Raw genomic sequence first — 13,542 nt, 5'->3', positions numbered from 1 at the left:
GCGTGCACATTTTTTTTTCTTAGCAGAGGATGCACATAGATTTAATCGCATTCTTAGAGGAGTCCAGCACACTGGAAAGGTTACAGGACTGGTAAGGGGGTGCCACCCTGTTTGATGGGTTTTCACAAGTTCCCTCTGGTCTAAATGTCTCTCTTACTCAGACACTTCTCTCATGGAAATTCTACTCGTGGAGATTCATTTCCAATGAATGGGTAGTGAGCACGGATCTCTGTGGACATCATCTTTCCCACAACATTCGGGAAATGTTTACTGAGCTTCTTCTGTGTATAGGGCACCGAACCGAGGACTAAAGACCCAGCAGCAGATGGACTGAAGCTTGCAGTAGTGTGGTGGATGGGGAGTGGAAGACAGATGCTAGGATAACAGAAGTGCACTATCTTTTGGGAGCATGCTGGGTAACCTCACCCACTCCGGGGCAGTGGAGAAACTCTCAGCGGGGAAGACAATGAGCCATCCTGGGCTGCTGACCTCTGCACCGATGTGAATGCGCACATTAGCCAGCAGGCTGGTGTGAATGAACAGAAGGTCCTTGTCACGAGGATGCTGCCGTGAGTCTGTGGGCATGGGGGAAGCACTGTGCTAGAAAGGCTGGGTCAGAGTGGACAGCCTCCACCAGCGCTGGGCCTCCGCTGTCTCAGGGCTTTGTGTGGGTCAGGCACCGGGTGAACAGGTCAGACCTGGAAAGGCTGACTCTGATAAGGCGACCTGCAATTTGGTGCATATTTAAAATTCCGACTTACACAGGCTATCGCTATTTGTTGCGAGAGTGTGTTTGGAAAGCAGATCGTGGACTATCTGGGATGGGAGAATGAGGGGGAGGGTGGTTTATAACTGAGAAACTATGTGCTGACTGTAACCATGTTGAAAGCAGTGTGGTTTCTATGGGGTTCATTCTGGAACTAGTACATATCGTTTTCCCTCTGGAACAAGGCCTTTGCCAAAAAAGAAAACATACCTTGGTCATGAAAACGCCAAACACTCTCCCTCTGCAGCTCTGAGCAGTTCTCTCTATGGAGGGTTAACTTGTCCTGAGGCCATCTTGCCTTTGGAAACGCAGAAGTAGCAAAACACAGATCTTTTATGCCTTCCCCTCCTTTACTAAAAAGGAACGGGAATAATTGCCAATTCAGTAGGCTCCTTGCTCTTTTGTGCATTTTAAAGGCATTTGCTGTTTGGGATTTGGAAGAAAATCATGAGAAATGAGAATCTCTAGCTGCCTTGGCTGGAAGGAGGCTCATTGTTTGCAGAAAGAGCTGGTTTCCATGGTTTTGGACTATAGACAGCTGCATTTTTTTTCAAGAGTAGTTTCTACTTGCAATTGGATCTAATAAATAGCCAAGGTAGTCGGTCTTCCAACAGCAAGAGGTCTTAAAGTTAGTTGAAAGCACCCTGGTACGTTATCATTCACAATCAACAGTGCAAGCCTTTTAGTTATTAAAACCCATACATTTCTCTCAGGATGGGCCCTGTTTGGCCCAAATTTCTGCTTCAATAGGGGCAGCCAATCATGTTTCAGGCTCAGGGTCCTCGTCTTAAAAGTAAACACATTTTTCTCTTCTAACTAAAGGAGACTCAGGGAATGGTCTGGGAGAGGGGAGTAGGGCAGGAACCTGCAGTATCTGAGGCCTGAGCGATAGCCAGGGGATAGCCAGGGGAGCGGCACACAGCTGAGACGTCTTGGCCTCCCCTCCTCCCAGCGGCAGCCTGGAGCAGGGCCAGTCCCCGCCGCCCCCCCCCCACCGCCCCCCCCCCCCCCGCCCCTTCCCCAGGAGCTCCATGGCATGTTGCAGAGGAACCAACATGTGGAAACTACCTATTCTATCTTCTGTCCCTAAACAAGACATAGGACAATTTTTTGCTTCTTTTCAGATGTCCCATAAAAAAGAACAATCTGCTAAAAACAATAAAAAAAAATCCTTTATGTCTTATTGGGACACCGGCTTGGAAGTAAGGAGGATCAGACAACGAATTTAGCAATTTCCAGGACTCAGAGCAGGAGGAAAGCACCTCCCAGTGTCCCCAATATCGCCAGCAGCAGGCACAGCGCAGCGGCCTCAACCTCAGCCGACGCCTCACCGCCACGTCAACGATACATGTCGTCCTTGTGGCCCTTTTGCAAAGACCTCTGCTCTTTTCCAACAGGAGTGAGCTATGTGTCTACGATTAAAACTGCAACTATTGCCATACAGTTTTTTTGTAGGGTGTTATGGTCTTTCTGGAATGTACGGCAGTCGCTCTGTGTCATTTTTCACTTCGTTGGCGTTCTCATCATTTGACCCTTCTATGCTGTTTGACTTTTCTCTGTCTAGATCTTGCCTTCCCGACTGGCTTGTTGGTGCTTTGGGAAAAGAGAGCCCTGGGTCTTTCTGATGCATTCTGTTTCCTCACCAAGGATGATTCTGGGTTTCACAGAGGAAACTACCTGGGCCTGTGTTGGACTGTCTTTCAAATGACATTTTGGTCACATAAGACTAGAGATAACCCTTTTCTGTGTCCCCATCTCTGCTGTAGGCATCATGGTTGCTGAGGGTTAGGGGTTTTTGAGGATCACTTAAACCCAGATTTACAGCCAAATGTGTAAAATGCTGACAGCTAAATTGGACAGATTAACTAAAATGAGGCTAATGGTGACTAAGTAGAGTTTGGGAAGGTGAAGGAAGGGATTCTACTTTAATCTGCGATGTAAGCATTGCAACATCTTATTTTTCATAGCCACTGCCTGTTTCCTTGGCAAGAAGATTTCTTCCCTACGTGGCTTGAGTTTTTTCATCTTGATTGAATAAACATTTGGCTCAGGATCCATTCCTTCTCTTCCTTGGGGACCAATCTGAGCATAATAATAATAACAATAATAATAAGCACTTCCTTTCAAGTAACAGCGCTAAACCTCTCAGGGCCAGACAGAGCTGGTCAGAGAAGTGTGACTCGCACTTAGGAGAGTATTCCTCGGTGGAAGGAGACACTCAAGAATGTGCCTGTCTTCCAGGCTGAGTGTTGCAGAGACTCCAGGCTCAAGCCTCACCCCCAACAACTTTTGCAGCTCCTTCCACAAATGAGGACCAACATCAGGAACATTGTGCCTCGCTCAATTCAGTCTTACAAGATGATATAAAGTCACTTTCTCAAGTGATCAATACTTTCAGGTGATCAATATTGTTTTAAAAAGGGAATCACTGTGAATTTTTGTAGTAACACTCTATATGAATGTATTTCAAGGTTGCTTCCATCGGGAAACTTCCACTTATCAGGAATCTAAGCAACTGTCACGGTGAGATAAGAAGTGTTCTTCTCCGTGGTCTACTGCAGTGTGTGAGAGAAGCTGGGATGCTGGGAAGGATGGGGTAGGGGGAAGAGAGAGGACAGGAGAGGAGAAAAGCAGTGAGTGGGACTGCTTTTCTGGGATGTGGAACTGGGTGTTAAAAAGAAGCTTCCATGATGTGCTCTGAGACCAGACTTGATTTTAAGTCAACCCCCTTATTCTAATATTAAGTCAGAAGGAATGTTGGGGTATGGGATGTGGAATCAAAAGTCCTGCATTTGAATCCCATTCCTGCTTCATTCTTGAGCAATGAGAGTTCAGTTGATTAATTTCCTATTTTAACCTCTTGAGCCTGGATGCACACATCTGGAAAAGAAAGACACTATCTCAGAATTGAGAAAGGACTTGACTAGCTAGCACACAGGGCAAGCATTGGAAGCTGCTAGTTATTATCACATCTAGACACAGAGCTCCTAAGAGCTCCGTTAATGCTTTTAAAGAATTTACTAGCATTTAACACAAACAACTGACCTAGAATAGACACATTTAATCAGTATGTGGTTAATGGTGTGCAAAGTTTAATATGTTGAAATAAGTTGAGTACACAAAGATTAAATATTTTGAGAATTTTAAGCGTGAATTGCGTTGTGGTCATATGTGAAAAATTAACTTCTTCCTTTAATACAGCTTAATTAAATGTCTCCTGACATCAGGCACTGAGTACCCACTAGGAAGTACATGAAGAAATGCATCCTACAGAAGCTCATAGGATAGTCGGGGAAGCCAGACATGAACACAAACGATGAGAGTGTTGTTAATAGAGCTGAGGAGGTAGCTATTGAAATGAATACACAAGGAGCTAGAATGCTTCTTCCTTCAATCATGTGGAATCCGTGGGGGTTTATTATTTGTGATCCTTGAACTCTTCACACGGAAGGTGGACAGACACCTGGATAACTGACACCCTGGGTTACCCAGTACACAGTGGTCAGAAATCCTAAGAATGCTCCTTTAAACTTCATTTGAATGTGCTTAGTTCCTAGGACCTCAAAGGGGAGAAATGTGTAGCTTTGGATTATTTTTCAGGCTGAGATTTAGACTTCCTTGAGCTCTGGGCAGTGTTGGATTGTTTCAGATTATTTGTGATGGGGACCTCAGTCAACACACAAGCTCCATGGCAGCTTCATTACTGGGATGTTGACTTTTTTCCAGAAATTGCTCAAAAAGTAATTGAGTTTTTGAATGAGTGAGGTGGAGTGAGCTGTCCTTTAAAAAATTAGATAAAAGGGGCAGCTGGGTGGCTCATTTGGTGAAGCGTCTGCCTTCAGCTCAGGTTATGATACTGGGGTCCTGAGAGGGAGCCCTGTGGGGGCTCCCTGCTGAACGGGGAGTCTGCTTCTCCCTCTCCCTTCCCATTCGTTCCCTGTCACTCATGCTCTCTCTTGCTCTCTGTCTCTCAAATGAATAAATGAAACATCTTTTAAAAAATTAGATAAAAGACACTGTTTTATAACTGAAGCACATTGCTACCCAACTATTAAAGATATCTAGATGTCCAGCCAGAAGATGCTCAGTGACCTTCAGAAGTGTGCTCTTCTCCCCAGGAGAAGACTTCCTGGGGCCATAGATGTATTTGCTGATGTTGGAACACACAGGTATTTCCTTGCTATGTGACCAGCATAACTGCTTGGGCTTATTCTGTGGTATAATAGGAAAGGGTTTTGTTTTGTTTTGTTTTTAGCCTCTGAAGAAGCTCTGTTATTGAATTATTGATTTTATGTTTCACTTGCCACTGCCACATCCCTCCCACCACTTCCTTCTACTCATAAATCTGTGATGAAGCAGCTGATATTTTTTTACAAATCAGATCAACTGCAATTCTAGATGATTTGTAGTTCGTCCAATTCCAGCTAGCTGTTTCTTTTGCGGATTAGTTGATTGTCTCACCTCGGTAGCTAAACAGACTGTATTTATCTTTAGTTTAACAGAGATTCTAACAAAGCCACCTGTTATCTATTAGATGGGTTTCCTAGGGCTCTCCGCACTATAATACTGTTGAAAGACAAGTATCAACTGGTGCATTGGTGTTTTATACCTCAGGTGCTTGAAAAGCTCTACAGGCACTCTTCTGTTCCTCTTTTCATTCATTCATTCACTCATTCATTCATTCGTTCATGTGGGATGTCAGATTTTGCTGCTCAAGGTTTCATGATAAAGGTCACTTATAGGCTCTAATGCTTCCGATGATAGGCTGTAGGTTGAATGTTAGTCACGTTCTTCCCAAAATTAGTGACTTTAGCATTTTTTGTTCCTCTCCTGGGCTCCAGCCTACTTTTTTTTTAAAGGAAAATGGTCAAGGTTTCACCTGGCTTTTTCACACCTCCCATTCTCCTTCATGGACACTGCAAATAATCCAAGGTTATGACCACTTAGAGGACCTCTGGTTGGCAGTGGCAGATATATGCATGGGGCATCTCTAAGTCAAAGAAATTGTCAGACTTGGCTGCTGAATTAACCAAGAAGGGATGGATGAGAGAGGAGGGAGAGACATGCCCAAGAAGAGAGACATGAGAAAGCCAAGAGCACCATCAAGGTGAAGGGAAAAGTAAGCGTGGGCCTTGAGGGGCTGGGAATGGAGGAGGCAGGCACCTTTTAGGACCTACCTGCCAAGAGGCTGTTTGCCAAGCGCCCAGCCACAATTTTGTGCTAGGCCTGCAGGCCTGGCCTACATCTTTGTTTGGCTGTTTGGATCTAGCTTCCTCCTTCGGACAAATAGAATTTATGTCCACTACAGAAAAGCTTGCTACATGTTTTTCTCTCCATGCTTTGGAAAGTTACCAAAACTGGAAAAGAAAATCCTATAAATCTCTGCTCATCCAGATCTTTCTTGTACTGAAAAGAAGCCCAGCACGAGTTCCCCATCAGGGGCACAACCTTCTCTAACTCCTCCAGCCCACACTGAGTTCTCCCTGAGAGCCCCTGCAGCTTGGAGGCCGAACCACGAAATTCAGCCATTAATCATCCCTCGGCACAGAGGGGCCTTGGAGCCAGGAAATCCCAGGACACCCGGAGGCCAGGCTCCCGAGATGCAGCCCGGGCGGGCTCTGCTCCTTCACACCTCAAGTCGTGCAGTCCCTGCTTTCCCCTGCGCGTCCCTCAAAACACAGGCTCAGTATCTATACGTTGACTTGTTGCTCTAAGGCCACAAGCGCACGTGTTGTTCTGTCACTGCTGGTTTCAAGTCACAAGAGCAGAGAGTGTGTTTCATACGGTTTCCTCCTCCCCTTCACGTGGCATCGGGGGGCTGAGGGCGCAGCACGTTGTCCACGCAGCTCTTCCTTGAGCACCTACTGGGACTTGCTACACGTTCACGCGGCGTGCTGTGTGCTCCACCACGAGTCCCGGGACACGCTGACCGGCCGCAGAGCCTTCAGGGACTCCCCTAATCAAGCCAGCAGGGGAGTCTCCTCGAGGCTCTAAACGTGCAGCTCTCTGGGCTGCACTTGCAGGGTTTCTGATTTTATGATAGGTCTGCCTTCTTTTTAAAAACATTTTTTTAAGATTTATTTATTTATAAATGATAGAGAGAGAGAGAGAGAGAGGCAGAGACACAGGCAGAGGGAGAAGCAGGCTCCATGCAGGGACCCCGCCGCGGGACTCAATCCCGGGACTCCAGGATCAGACCCTGGGCCAAAGGCAGGCGCTAAACGGCTGAGCCACCCAGGGATCCCCCCGGTTTGTATTTCTAACAAGATACCAGGTGATGCTGACGCTGTCAGTGGAGAGAACCACATTTTGAGAACAGGTTTGTTCTCACAGCAGGGCTACTTTAGCCTGTTTGAGAAACATGCCGTTATGAGCCTGCTTGGATGGGGTGAGACCTTTGGATGTCACCAGCGCCAAGATATTGGGGACGGGAAGCCACTCCTCGGGAGACACACGCAGAGCAGAGAAGGCGGGAGCTGTAGGACCAGGGAGGTGGGGGCCAGCCTTTCCTGGGAAAGTTTTTGTGTTGTGCTGTAAAACCTGTCTTTAAAAAAAAAAAGTATTTTAATTCCAGTATAGTGAACATACAGTGTTATATTACTCTCATGTGTACAATACAGTGATTCAACAATTCTATACAGTACTCAGTGTTCATCATAAGTGCGCTCTTAATTCCCTTTTCTTTTTTTCACACACATACACCCCCACCCCCGCCAGTGACCATCTGTTCTCTATAGTGAAGAATCTGTTTTTTGGTTTATCTCCTTTTTTCCCCCTTTGTTTGTTTTGTTTCTAAATTTCATATGTGAGTGAAATCATGATATTTGTCTTCCTCTGACTTTTTAAAGATTTTTTATTTATATTCAAGAGAGACAGAGAGAGAGAGAGAGAGAGGCAGAGACACAGGCAGAAGGAGAAACAGGCCCCATGCAGGGAGCCCGATGCGGGACTTGATCCTGGATCCCCAGGATCATGCCCTGGACTGAAGGCTGTGCTAAACCGCTGAGCTACCCAGGCTGCCCTATCTTTCTCTGACTTATCTCACTTAGCATTATACTCTCTAGATCCATCCATCCATGTTGTTGCAAGTGGCAAGATTTCTTACTTTCTTATGGTTGAGTAATAGTCCATTTTATATATATATATATCCCACTTCTTTATCGATTCATCGATGAATGGATACTTGGGCTGCTTCTGTAATTTAGCTATTGTAAATATAATGCTGCAATAAACATCGGGGGCATATATCCTTTTGAATTAGTGTTTCGGTATTCTTTGGGTAAATACCAAGTAGTGTGATTATTATAGCATATGGTTGTTCTATTTTTAATTTTTTGAGGAACCACCATAATGTCTTCCACAGTGGCTGCACCAATTTGCATCACCCCCCACAACAGTGCATTGAGGGTCCCTTTTTCTCCACATCCTCGCCAACACTTGTTGTTACTTATGTTTTTGATTTTAGCCATTTTGATAGGTGTGAAGTGATATCTCATTGTGATTTTGATTTGCATTTCTGTGATGAGTGATGCTGAGCATCTTTTCCTGTGTCTATTTGTCATCTGTATGCAGAAATGTCTGTTCATGTTTTCTGCCCATTTTAAAATTGGATTATGTTTTTTTTTTTTTTATGTTCAGTTGTATAGTTCTTTTTCTATTTGGATACTCACCCTTTATTAGATACGTCATTTGTAAAACCTGCCTGTATTCCCGTCTCTGCCCCAAATCTACCCCCTCAAATCTTCAACACAAAGAAACAGGAACTCAGGGGAAAAGAGACCAGAAGAAGACTTCAGAAAACACAGGAATCCTGCAGAGTCTCAAGGCTCCACAGATTCTAGGACTGGAATTCGCGGCAGCCCTGGAGCCCATCTTGCCCAGGATTTCAGGAGTCGGAGAACTTCAAGGGCATCTGGGTTACTCCATGGCTGCAAGCCGAGTTTTCCATGCGTTCTTTCAGATGTAGACAAGCATTTATTTTATTTAATGTTTTAATTTTAAACACTAGGCCTTTAAAGAAAGAATGGAGCTGAAATTCCATTAACATCGCTATAATCACAATTATATCATATTGTAGTAGGGTTATGAACTTTTTCAAACTTACAGAGTTCTTTGAGCTTCACCATCATTTTGTCAGGGAGCAAGGGCTGGTATTAGTTTTATTTTTCTATTGAAAAACAGAGCAAAAGAGATACACAGTAAAGCCCAGTTCAGAGCGCAGGTCCCCTAACAGCAGGTCCAGCGAGCTTCCCCCATGGTGACCCTGGGAAGGGTCTTTGTTCTTCGCACTTTATTTTCCTCTTAACTGAGCTAGCTACAGAGTACAATTCTAATTCTGAGCAAATCAACATTTAGAATAGCATTTTGGAATACTCCAGTGAGGAAATTAAATCATTTTGTCCTTTAACATCTGAATCTCAAACCCGGAGCCTTACCTTAGATCTTTCCTTTAAAATCTGCATGTCTTTTGTCTGCAAGAGGGAAGTAGGGAAAAGCGTGATCACACTTCGCTCTCTCTACATTTTACAGCCACATGTTATATATACTCTGATATAAATCTTGTAGCTAGAATATAAGATGTTCGCAGCCAAATCCCTCCATTTTTTTGGCAACACTGACCCCGTCTGTCTTTATGGTCAACAAACAAATCAACTTCATTCTAAGTCGAAATGATGGGTTTTCTAGCAACTGGAGGGCTTCTAGCACTGGCCCAGGAGAATTCTGGGATGAGCAGGACCCAGAGGCCCCCTCTCACCTAACTCACCTTTGCAAGTATCATCTGTAGTCAGGTGAGCTCAAGTTTATTTTTTTCTTTTCTTTTTTTTAAAGATTTTTTTTTTTTTTTTGAGAGAGAGAGAGAGTGTGTGTGTGAATGCATGAGCACATAAGTGGAAGGGCAGAAGGAGAGGGAGGGAGAATCTGAGGCAGACTCCAACTGAGGGGGGAGCTGATCTGATGACCCTGAGATCATGACTTAAGAGGAAACCAAGAGTAAGGCTGCTTAACCAACTGCACCACCCAGGCACCCCAGGTGAGGTCACGTTTAAATGAAACTCTCTAACAGGGAAGGGGACAAGATCCCACAAAACCTAGGCCAATCAGGGTTTGTGGTCCAAAAGAAGAGCAGCTCCATGTTGGGGGGCAGGAGTATCAAGAGAGACCTTTGTTCTCTCGCCTTGGCTCCAACCCCACACTTACATATGCTTATATTCAGTCTCAGATGATGCACCCCAGATGATGCACCCCCAGATAATTGCAGCTACCCCTTAGTAATCCCTGACATGCCAGATTCATTTCCTCCGTATTCATTTCCTGTCCTTAAGTGAGCATCCCTGCTTCACAGGAAAGAGCACTAAGTGGTGGGGATTGGAAGCAACCTGCCCCAGGTAGTAAGCAGGTGGTAGAGTCGAGATTTGAACTTGTGTTACTGCCAAGCCTCTATCCTATGTTAGTCCATCCATTGGTCGGCCTGTGAGAAAATAAAAACAAGTGACTTTTTTCATAAATATGAATTCATGTCTTTTTATCTTTATTTTTAAAAGACATTTTATTTATTTATTTGGCAGAGAGAGAGCACAAGCAGGGGGAGTAGCAGGTGGAGAGGGAGAGCAGGCTCCTCGCTGAGCAGGAAGCCCGATGTGGGGCTCCATCCCAGGACCTCAGGATCCTAACCTGAGCCGAAGGCAGATGCTTAACTGACTGAGCCACCTAGGAACCCCAGAATTCATGCCCTTTCAATTTGAAGACTATATTCTTAGTTTTTTTGGTGTTAAACTGTCTTTTCTTTTCTCTAAATCATGATAATGATAGATAGTAGTTCTTCCTCCTCTTCCTCTTTTTTCTTCTTCTCGTTCTCCTTTTTTCTCTTTGTTTTGACTTGACCAGGAAGAAAAGTTCTTGACAATTCTATTTTGGTTGCATGTTTCCATTATTATTTTTTTCCTTGTTACATAAATTCCAAAAGTCTGGGACCTCTGCTTTATCTGAAGTAGCTCATTAGAGTTGAATAGCTCAGCTTAAATCATAGGAAACAGACTGAGGGTCACTGGAGGGGGTGGGACTGGGGTTGGGGGGATGGGGTAACTGGGTGATGGGCATTATGAGGGCACTGGTGTGATGAGCACTGGGTGTTACATAAGACTGATGAATCACTGAGCTCCTTCTGAAACCAATAATACATGATATGTTAATTAGTTGAATTAAACAAAAAAGAATCGCTCAGCCCTGAGGGCAGGGCCACACCTGTGGCCTAGGTGACTCGCTGGAAATGTGACCTAGGATTCACAGCCACAGAGCATTTGGTTCACATTTGAAGCTAAATTTGAAATAGGACTTACTGAGGACACCTCAGTGAAACGTCGGTCGTCCCTTCCTTAAGCTGGAGCTCCTCTTTCCTTTTCCTTTTCTGGATTCTCCAAATATCTGGTTTCTGGCATCACTAGAACTTGCAAATCAGTCGAGATTCTTCGAAACAACTTTTATTGCTTCCTACACAGTTATTTTCTTGGTCGTGTTGAAGCCTGGGCACGTTTGTTCTATTGCAAGCGTCCTACTAATTTTTACACGCGATCGGAAATTGTATGGGGCTGGGTGCAAAGTGACAGCTCCTCACCCTTGAACAGAGAGCTGCAATGGGGGGGGGGAGGGGGAGGTATCGTGCGGGGTGGGGGGGACCAGGGAGCAAATCTGCAGGCTGATCAGCAAGCTCCCCGCGCTGACTTCACATTTCGGGGTGTTAATCAGCCGTGGGACCGAGCTGCCAGTGACCCCCGGCCCCTCTGAGCACGGTCACCCGTGGACCCAGAGTAACCGCGAGCCGTCCACCCCGCGGCCCCGAGCCGCCTGGTCAAGCACGGCCCTGCCTGCGCGCCCCGCTTCAGGCCCCCGAGGGTCTCTCGCTCCACGTCCCTTAATTTTATGGATGTAGTAAATCATTCTCCACCGCGGAGCGGGAGAAAGCTGATTTATTAGACCTACCTGCTTGGTTCCTTGAGAGTAAGATTCCCACATTGAATGATTTTTCTCTCTTCCAGTTTTTTATTTCTCATATTAAAATTTTTTTAAAGATTTATTTATTCATGAGAGACGCAGAGAGAGGCAGAGACACAGGCAGAGGGAGAAGCAGGCTCCATGCAGGGATCCGATGCAGGACTCGATCCCAGGACTCTGGGATCAGGACTTGATCCAAAGGCAGATGCTCAACCACGGAGCCACCCATGTGCCCCGACATTGTTGAATTTCTGTTTACAACAATGGTTTAGGTTTTCTTTTTAGCTAGGTGATTGGTAAAAAAGATAGTGTATCAAATCAATGTGATCAATGTTGATAACATGACAGGATCAATAGATTTCACTTGTGGTGTTTATTGATATTGCCTTGAATATGGCTTTTATTTTTATTTTTATTTTTTTAAAGATTTTATTTATTTATTTGAGAGACAAAGAGAGCACACACAGGGGGAGAAGGAGAAGCAGGCTTCCCACTGAGCAGGAGGCCTGGTGCGGGACTCGATCCCAGGACCCCAAGATCACGACCTAAGCCAAAGGCAGACACTCAACCACTGAGCCACCCAGGTGCCCCCAAAGTTCAGGTGAATACACTCAAAGCATCCCTTAGTGGTTGAGCAGGGCAGTTCCAGTCCTGTCAGGCCTCTAACGATGGCTTCAGAAGGCACCAAGTTACCTTCATTCTCTCTCTCAAGTTTTTATTGCAGCTTCCTCTTTCTCAGGGCATCTTCCCCATCCTCTTCTGCTCTGTGAGGAAGGAGCAGTTCACCTCCTCATTCCTTCTTTCCTGTGTCCATTCATCCCAAGCTCTGCTGAGGTGCCGCAGACCCAGCAGTGAACAAGGCAGGCGGGGGCCCCTGACCTCCCAGAGGGTGTGACCTAGGGGGCAAGAGGATGGTGCAATGGGTTTTACCGTGCAGTGTGGTGAGTGCTGCATCTGGAAGGGGCACCCAGGGTCCCTGACCCAGCCCTGGTGAGGGGCAGTTTGGATTTCCAGAAGGTTTCCCTGGAGCTGAAGCCCAGGGCCTGGAACTCAGGGAGTGGGCCTGGCACCTGGGCAAATGCTGGTTTCGTTGATCTTCTGGAATTGTCTGGCTTTCCTTATGGGCCAGAGGTCGTATTTTTGGTAACTTTAAACTGTGGCTGTCAGATCATGGTAGGATACTTGGTGGCAGATAGGACAGAGGAAACACAGTCAGAGCAGAAGCTGGAAGACAATCCCTTAAAACGGTATATAGGGCGCCTGGGTGGCTCAGTCAGTTGGACTTAGGACTCTTGGCTTCCACTGGGGTCATGATCTCAGGGTGGTGGTATGGCACCCTGTGTGGGGCTCCATGCTCGGCCTTCTCCCTCCTCCTCTGCCCCTCCCCCTGCTCGAGAGCCTGTGCTCACTCAAATAAAGAAATAAAATCTTAAAAACAAACAAACAAACGCAATATAGGTCCTTGATTTTGATATGGTAAAATAAACCCAAATGCAAATGGCAGTTCCAATGTGGATGTGTATTTTGGGTGTTGTGCGCTCTAATACCTGTGTGTGTGCTGCTCATTTCTTGTTTCTCATAACTAATGAGACCAGTTTTCATCCAAATTAACTCAGTTTTGTGAATTATAAGCATCACCTAGCGGAGACTTGATTTCCTCCAAAGCCAAAAAAGTTTAAGAATTTAGGATTCCTTGGTCTCCAAATTAAGACCAACAATATCTCTTGCTCTTTGATTTTTCTTTTTCTCTTGAGGGGAACATTACTTTGATTTATTCTTGCCATTTA

General features: G+C 45.4%; 1 long non-coding RNA gene across 1 annotated transcript in view; it reads left to right on the top strand.

Moving 5' to 3' along the window:
* Nucleotides 1-250: 250 nt before the first annotated feature.
* Nucleotides 251-13,542, top strand: part of LOC144313413 (uncharacterized) — a 78,903-nt gene continuing 65,611 nt past the window's right edge. Inside the window, exon 1 of the long non-coding RNA XR_013379070.1 lies at nucleotides 251-569. This is a non-coding gene — a long non-coding RNA (uncharacterized LOC144313413). The remainder of the gene's footprint in view (nucleotides 570-13,542) is intronic.

This window comes from Canis aureus, chromosome 1 (assembly GCF_053574225.1).
Source record: "Canis aureus isolate CA01 chromosome 1, VMU_Caureus_v.1.0, whole genome shotgun sequence".
In the NCBI taxonomy this organism is placed as follows: domain Eukaryota; kingdom Metazoa; phylum Chordata; class Mammalia; order Carnivora; family Canidae; genus Canis; species Canis aureus.
Note: the sequence above shows the minus strand (reverse complement) of the source record. Positions and strands in the feature narration are given on the sequence as shown.